This window comes from Bacillus rossius, chromosome 1 (genome assembly GCF_032445375.1).
Source record: "Bacillus rossius redtenbacheri isolate Brsri chromosome 1, Brsri_v3, whole genome shotgun sequence".
Lineage (NCBI taxonomy): Eukaryota > Metazoa > Arthropoda > Insecta > Phasmatodea > Bacillidae > Bacillus > Bacillus rossius.
This window is the reverse complement of record NC_086330.1, coordinates 314,778,306-314,787,034: the sequence shown is the minus strand read 5'-3', so window position 1 is coordinate 314,787,034 and position 8,729 is coordinate 314,778,306. Positions and strand designations below refer to the sequence as shown.

The 8,729-nt window shown below is 35.8% G+C and overlaps 1 protein-coding gene and 1 long non-coding RNA gene across 6 annotated transcripts in view; one reads left to right on the top strand and one right to left on the bottom strand.

Moving 5' to 3' along the window:
• Positions 1–8,729, bottom strand: part of LOC134527924 (coiled-coil domain-containing protein 77-like) — a 109,485-nt gene that overhangs the window by 16,516 nt on the left and 84,240 nt on the right. For 3 of the 5 annotated variants that reach the window (XR_010074315.1, XM_063360967.1, XM_063360962.1), the window contains one exon: positions 6,822–7,251. The exons of 1 other annotated variant lie outside the window; for it this stretch is intronic. The gene's annotated coding sequence lies outside the window, so the exon portion shown is untranslated. Of the gene's footprint in view, positions 1–1,642; positions 2,109–6,821; positions 7,252–8,729 lie in introns of those variants that run through there. One more of the 5 variants, XM_063360963.1, reaches the window with a different exon arrangement.
• The window catches only part of LOC134527927 (uncharacterized), a 51,643-nt gene that overhangs the window by 11,154 nt on the left and 31,760 nt on the right, over positions 1–8,729 (top strand). The window lies entirely within an intron of this gene.

Below are 8,729 nucleotides of genomic sequence, written 5' to 3'. Positions count from 1 at the left end.
CCTGGGAGTATGTTAACGGAAGGGTAGATATGCACTGGAAGGAGAAAGACTGAGCAGTGGCAGTGGTTCGTTCACAGGAAGTGACATCTGGGATGGGAGCATTTCACCAATCAGCTGTTACTCAATTATGGGTTTTCTTTCTTTCTTTCATAACATGTCACATATGTTAATTGAAGTCTCCAATGATTTTCATGTAAATATGTGAACACAAACTGGATGACATCAGTTTGAGCCCTTGCTGAATCGTAGTATTAACAAAATGCCTCCTGGATGGATGCATAGTCATGCCATTCATGTGTGACTCAAAGCACCAGCTCCACTTGAATGGTAAAAAGTATTTGGGTGGGGGATCATCACCTTGGTGGAAGGCACATTGTTTGAACATGGCACATGGTTTCTTGAACAGTGTTAATTGTAAACACCCACACACACCTGATGTGTGGCACACATTTGCCAGTGCTGTTGGTGTGACATCACAGCAGATGGTAGGCAAACCATAGTTGCGAATTAGTAATCACCAAATTATAGGCTCAGGATAACTGGATTAAGGTCCACACCATAACTAAACAGTCACATAAGGTGATAACAAACCTGGCTGGCCGTTAGCTACGTTTCCCGATGGTTGACAAAGGGTGCATTTTGCTCATTAGAATGTAGGTAATGTTTTTTTTAGGAACACAGAGATAGTAAAATGATGGTTGCCGGGGAAGACCCAACTTCAAAATTTTGGGAGGGGCGATTTTGTGGGTTATTGAGGGGGTTGAGGAAGCTGTAGACCAGGGGATTTATGTGGTAGGTATTGAAAATTTCCCAGTTAAATGGAGGGTCAAAAATTTTGGAACACTAATAGATACAAGACTGTTTTAATGCACACATGATATCTTTAAAATTTATTGTTTATATATCTAGTGATTTTAGTTACGAGGGTAATGACGGCCCCTGGAGTGGAAGGCGTGGAAGTAAAAGAGGAGAAGACAATATAGGAAAGCAAAGGTGGGGAAAAGCATTGCATCGTCACGTGGTGAAGTGCTTTCACTTTGCCTTGAGGGATATTTCTATAGTCACATAGAATTTTCCAAGTCATCTAAAAAATGCCAGTACTAACTATTCCTGGTGTTTGTCATGGCAGTGTCACACAATGTGCCTAAATGGGCCGATGACTAAACCTGTATCCAGTATTTGGTGCTAGCACCTTTCCTACCCTCCCATAGGTGGAGCAGGTTTGTTTAGCATACCTGCCAACTTTGCAAGAACACCATCAGTAGGATTTGGGGGAAGAAAAAAAAATTCTTGCATAAATCATACAAAATGTTTGAATCAATGATAGTGAAACATGCACCATAAGTAGAGACCTGCAAAATTCGTGGTTTCGATGGCCTTCAGGATAGACTGCACATATCCCTGTACACTCGGGCAAATAACGCAAGTTCAGTGGCTGCCGACTTGTAAGTCGTCTCAGCTGGTTTGTCTGTGATTCGATACTTCTTTGGTTGAGGGTTTATAACTGGTTGAGATTCGTCCAGATGAACAGTATGCCAATAGCAAAATTATCTAAGAGGTTTATGTGTTTGAATTCTAGCCTATCACCGAATGAATCCGCGAATTTTGCAGGTCTCTAACCATAAGTAAAGCAACATCATAAACACATCAATAGTTTAATGGATGCATACCTGTAAACAATCTACTTAATACCTACAGGAATAATAATTAAAGTACATATTAAAAAAAACACCAAAGAATATCAGAGCCTAATTGATTTAAAGTTGAAATTACCAAGATATATGATCCATTGCTTTAGATTACAATTAATATATATTTTTAAAAAAACATCACATACATAAAAAAACCACGTGAAGTCAATATTGTTCAAATCTATAGTAATATTCTTACTTAGTGGATTTTCCATAAATAAAATAAAATTTAGAAAATGTTTCTTTGAACACTAGAGATGTTCCTCTATTTACATTAAAAACAGTGTTTGTAAATTCTTAATGGTTTCTAAAAAAATTTCTGTTTATAGGTTGCTGATGTCATTTCTTGAATATAGCAGCAGTTTTCATGTGACCGCAACTATACGTTTTTGCTCTATCTGAAGTCGGGAAAATTTTCTGAAACAAATTTCCACTGCTACACTGAATGAACTGTTATGTTCTATTAAAAAACTGGTGAAATACCTTTCCTCTTGAAACACATCCTTGGTACTGGTACAGATTGTTGAAAAAAAAACTGCAAATTTTTTTCCTCTGCAGTTTTACATTACTATCGTGTTTCAAACACTTCACATTATTAGAAACATCATTCTTACCATCATGAGAAACATTTAAATCACAACTGCACATGCTACAAAACGCATAGTTTGGTTCTTTTTCAGCTGTCACATGGAACTTAAACACATGTCCATACTGTTTTTTAGTGTTTGTTAAACATTGTGACGGCACACAACATCTTGCTGAATATTAAATAACCAGACTGATGCTGCTCCCAGCAAAGTGCTCCCTGTTTGAACATGACTGTGTCTGATGGTCCTTCCCCCACCCTGAGCTCGCTAGACAAGCCAGCAGGTCGCTTAGTTTGACTGTAGCAGTTGATTGAATTAGTTTACGCACTAGTTACGCGTCGGAAAAATGCCAAGTGGTCAGACGGAGCAACGAGTTAACCTCAAGTTTCTTGTTAAACAAGGAAAACTGTCACAGAAGCTTATGCAATGTTGAAAGAAGTCTACGGGAATGAATGTTTATCTCGTACACAAGTTTTTGAGTGGTTTAAACGGTTTAAAGAAGGGCGTGAACAACTGAAGACGATTGGCGCCCAGGATGGCCCTCAACGTCAAAAACTGACGAAAACATTGAACAAATGGGTAAATTACTCCGCGCTGATCGTCATCCGAGCATCCGAGGGCTTGCTGAAATGACAGGAATCAACAAAAAAGTGTTCGTGATTACTTGTGATGAATCGTGGTTTTTTACTTTTGATCCTGAAACAAAGAGGCAATCCATGCATTGGAAGAGCCCAAATTTGCCAAGGCAAAAAAAAAGCCAGGATGAGCAAATCCAAATTCAAAGCAATGATGATTGTTTTTTTGACATTCGTGGCATTGTCTACGTTCACTGGGTACCCAAAGGTCAGACGGTCAATCAATATTTCTACATAGAGGTTCTGACGTCCCTACATGAACCATGAACGTGTGAGAAGACGAAGACCTGATTTGTGGAAAACCAAGTCCTGGATCCTTCACCAACACAATGCACCAGTCCATTCTGCCTGTTCTGTTCTGTCTGTGAAAGTGTTCCTCGCAAAGTACGGCATCACTGTGTTGGAACATCCACTGTACTTGTCCGACCTTGCCCCCTGTGACTTTTTTTTATTTCCCAATGTCCAGTTGGTGCTGAAGGGGACAAGATTTAAAAGTGTGGAAGTGATTGAAGCAAAAGTGACGTAGGTTCTCAACCAGCTGACAGAAAAGGACTTCCAGCACTGCTTTCAGCGATGGAAACGTCATATGGAGCTGTGTAGGGAGCGCCAAGGGGTGTACATTGAAGGCGATAAAACTTCTGCTGTAATTGGTGACAAATAAAAAGTGTTATGACTTCAGTCCAGTTATTTAATAGCCATACCTGGTATCTTCATCCACAAGCATTTAACTTCCAAAGACGTACAGAAAAATACAACCTAAGAAAACTCAATGCTATTTCCGCCACGCAACTAGACTTCATATGAATAAGTTTTACTTTAGTTTATCAAAAGCAGAGAAAATAAGAGGGGGTGACAGTAGTTGGTTAGCTCGATTTTGTTCTGTTCAATATTTGTCATCTTTTCTTGTTTACAAGACAAAATACCTCAAGATGAACTGCCGTATTGTAACAGAAACTAAATGCAAACAATAAAAACATTTTCACTACCAGAAATAATAGGCCAAAATAAATCGTAAGCTTAAAAAGCGTTAAGATATTCAGAATTTACATACAACCATAATGCAGATTATTTTCCAAGCAAATCATGGGAAAACCGTAAAATTTGGCAGGTATGGTTTAGCCTACGTGGTGAATCGCCATTGCTGATGTTGAGTTATTTTTGTACAAGAAGCCATGGAAAGCATCCTACCTCACCCATCCACTGTATTACGACTTAAGAGACACACTGCTACTTTAAGGCAGAGTTTATAAACTATGCAACAATTGGAATGTCAAAACCATGCAACATATAACTAATGCAAGAAAATCATATTCATTTGTAATGCACACAAATTGTAAGACGCTACCAAACCTTAATCTAAATTTTAAAGTAGTAAAAAACCAATTTCTTCCCTGGTCTTTGATAATTCATATTGATCATGAAAACAAAAGAAAACATTTTGTTTGTATTAAACAGATCATTGTATGCTTCTATGAACAAAACCAATGTACTTTACTTCCATTTTGGCTGTCAGAGATGCAAGGAAAAAAAAAGTTTGAAGTTAAACAATTCTTAAGTTGCATCATTGCAACTTGTGTATTTTATAAAGTGGTTGCTGAACATTTTAAGTGAGTCCTTTCTGCATTTGCTCGATTAGACAGTGAGCTGAGATAACTACAGCGAGTTGGGTTCCAACTGCTCCTCGCTTGGTATGTCTCATACTCGGCAGCCGCACGATTGTGGGCATGACTTGCGATAACTTGCACCAATGATCATGTTTCACTGGGACTGTAGCTCACTCGCCTAGTGAGTGTCGTACTTCCATGCAACTCACTGAGCTTACTTGCTCAGCTACTCATTGACTTATCTTGTGGATTCTCCATCGTCAGCACCGTAGTCTCACCCTTGATCTCTAGCGAATTGGCTGTAGAAGGGCTGAAAATCTGTAATGCTTGTACGACTGTGCAAAACTATGTACGACTCTGTCCAACAGTCAAAGACTGTCACTGTGTTGACTTTTTCGGCCGTGCCTCTTTATATACCTCCCTGCCTGATGTAGTATATTACTTCTGGAATATTTTCCCCTGTTCTCTGCCATTCTCAGTTTCCACCAACATAACAGACTCGGGGTCTGTTCACCTCATTCATTCTCCATGCATAGTTGGCCCTCTTTCTTGCGCGAGCGGCGCTATCACTGATTTGGGACCAGCTGGTGATTACACAGGCGTAAAGGGGTGTTATAAGGAAATGCCCTGTAAAAAATTAAAAACTCCTGTTCAAACACAGTCGCTTTCATTAATAAAAGAAAGTCATTTAAGACTGTTGCCACAAAGCAAAAACTTCACTTCAGCCAATGTTTTGGTTATATAATCAATATGATGCAGAAATTAGCTAAAGGAAAAAAAAAATGGCTTCTCCCAGTTGGCATGAAATTATTTAATATAAAAATGTGATCAAAAAATAATTTTGAATCTGTGGTCCAGGCTATGCCAAACTTTTTAATTAGAATTTGCTACACCACAGTCATCAGTAATAGCTCAAAAAATTGATCGAGTAACATCGCCTTTGTTGCGAGGACTGAATCCTTTGGCTTTTACCACCATGAGTTGGAAACCATGAGATTTACTTGCAAACAGTCTTTAATGTTCAATTTTTTGGCACTTACAAACAGAAAATTTTTATTTTGGAGTCAGTGAAAATGTTTTGTGCATCCTGTTTGCATATTTTTGTTGTCATAAGATGGCGGTCATAAGACTTGTGAATTTTCGCAATGGATAAATGAAAAACACTTAAAATCAGATGGTGTCACAGAGATGTTATTTCATCAATCAATCATAGACAGTAATGTTTATTTTTGGAAATTAAATATTTTTCTAGCTTCCAACTAATTCCTTCAAGTTTTCATGAATGTGCACTCTTAACCAAACATTGAGCTAGCTGGGAGGTCTGGAATGTTACAGTATATTTACATACTACTTCACTGCATGATGTATCATACATGATAAAAACTTAAAATGTAAAATTCTGTATCCACACTTATTCACGCCAATGAAAAAAAAAAAAGGCACAATTTTCAGTGTTACAATCATGTGCATGAATGTTGACTAATAATATTCACTGTCACTTCTATGGGAAACCTAATATTCACATCAGTCTATTCCGAGCTTCTTTAGTGCATGTTCGGTTTCTTTTTCTCTAGTTAACTAAACTGAACATGATGATTTGAATTTTAAATTTTATTTAGAGGGTATTTGGTTAAAAGTGTTATCTTGATTGGTTAAAACATTGTTAATTTTGAAGGAAATCCACATTTCTAAAAATTAAAAATTCCAAAATGATATTAGTTCATTATTTTAAAATTTGGTGTAAATATTACAAATTTGTGATGTCACAAGAACGGTCAGGTTAACTACATTTTAAATAGTTTAAAAGAGTGGAAGGTTGGTTAAGTTGAGATAGCTAAACTAAAAATATTTTAAAAGGTTTGGTGATTTTTAGGTTAGCTACATTAAATATATTGTAAAATAATTTCAATGGTTCATTAGGAATCACCAATTTAAGATGTAGCTAACTTAACGTAACCAATTGCCCTTATTAATTTATAGTAGCTACCCTAACCTAATCAAAATTCACACTATTTTAAAGTATTTAAAATTTAGTTTGACAATTATCTTATTTTTATGTCACTAAAGTCAATGAATGACTACCTCAACATATTTGGAAATAATATATATCAGCTATTTTTAACAAATGTCTCCTGTCATATATTATATTATGCAGAGAGGGACATAGGAATTAATTCAAGACATTCAATGATTTTTAGTCATATCACACCAACATTTATTATTTTGATTAAAAAATGACCTGATGAAAATGAGAGATTTATTTTAAATACATATTAATAGTACTTAAATTGATTAAAACAAAAATTTTACTATTTTTTGACTAAAATTTAATTTATACCATTAATTTTACAAAATCATAAATTAAAAACAGATCCTTAATAGATCATGTGAAACGCAGTAGTAACACAATCACAGTCAAATTAATTTAGGAAGCCTATAAAAGGTTCATTTAGTTATGTCATTATTTTTTCTCTGGGGTTACATCTTTCCAATGAATATTAGTCTTATTTTCTTCTGTATGAAAACATCTTGAAGACAATTCTTTTAGTTGGCTATTTCCTGCTACAACAAATGCATTTCCTCACACACTTAAACCAGACAAATATTAAAAAAAATACCTTAGATATAAAACTGTCTTGCACATCCTCCAAGAGTAAAAAATAAATGCCATTCAGTACAGGTATAAATTCTGACCAGACTTGCTTATGGTCATCCAAATTTTGGTTCTTATTGCCTGTAAATTAAAACTAAAATTAAATGGAAAAATTTACTTGATCAACTCTGCACTTACTTAAGATTTTACTGTTACATAAAATACCTTCCATGAAGTACTGCTCCACATTTTTTAGGTTTTGAAGAGACAGCTATAAATTTGTGCTACCTTTCATTCAAAATCTACATTGCTTTCAATGTGGCTTCACCCCAGAATTTTTATAAAAAATTTGAAATTCGTTATAAGGAATATGAAAAGCAGATTTAAGGACCTTAAGTTTGAAATCATTAATATTTAAGCTAAACACGTCTCACTTATACTGCATGTTCATAAATTACTGGGCCTAAATTTAATAGGTGGCAGGGAATGACAGAACAAGTTATTTTTGCTAAGGAACATATGTCTGGAAACGCAAACCTGCAAAGTTAAGTTACAGATCCTAATAGTAAAATGCAAATTTGAATTTTGCGCATTTTAGGCATTACTTTACTGGCTGAGAGGACGCCACACTGCAGTGCAGTGATATTCAAACGTCTGAGGGAAGAAGGCGATGAGGGGGCGCATACGTCTAACGTTAACCATACGCAATAGCAACCAGCTGACTCTTCTAATTACCATTCGCATGGGTCATACAAGTCTTTACCATCTATCTATGCTTTGACCACCGTGTTTGTCACAACATGTGGCATCTGCTGCAACTATGTTACATAGTTATGATAAAATGTGAGCATAGCTCATGCTGCTATAACTCACTCATTTTTACTGAGGCATTACAATATAAATGATGATGAGGTATAAAACACAAATTAAAAATATTGGTATGGAGTTGATTGAAGAACTGTGAAGCTTTTGGAGTGGAGCAACAATTAGACATGCCCTATTTTGTTTTGCATATGGTATATATTTCAAGAGTAGGCCTACTACATTATATTACAAAGTATATTGTTGAAACCAGCTTTAAAAATATTTATAAGGGCTATATGTGCATTGTAAATTTTAATAAACAATTTATATTACCTCACATAATGTTAGGCCCTAATCTATACTAATATTATAAAGCTGAAGAGTTTGTTTGTTTGTTTGTTTGTTTGAACGCGCTAATCTCAGGAAACACCGGTCTGATTTGAAAAATTCTTTCAGTGTTGGATAGTACATTTATCGAGGAAGGCTATAGGCTATATTATATTATCAATAACATTAGGGATCTTTACTAAAAGTCCAATTCAGAATCAAATGCGTTGGAGGGGGTTAGATACAACATGCAGTACACGTACGAAGTGTGTGTTGACAATGCCGCAGGCGCTAGAAGTTTATTTCCTATTGCCTATTAACATTGTTGCCACGCACTAGATGCCTTATCATTCTTAATTTTCCCATACAAGTGAAAAAGTGATATTAACAACGAAGCAATACATAGAGATAGTGTGAGGTATATATGTAGATATAAAGAGATAAATACAGATAGAGAGATACATAGATATATAGGACTATAGATGTAG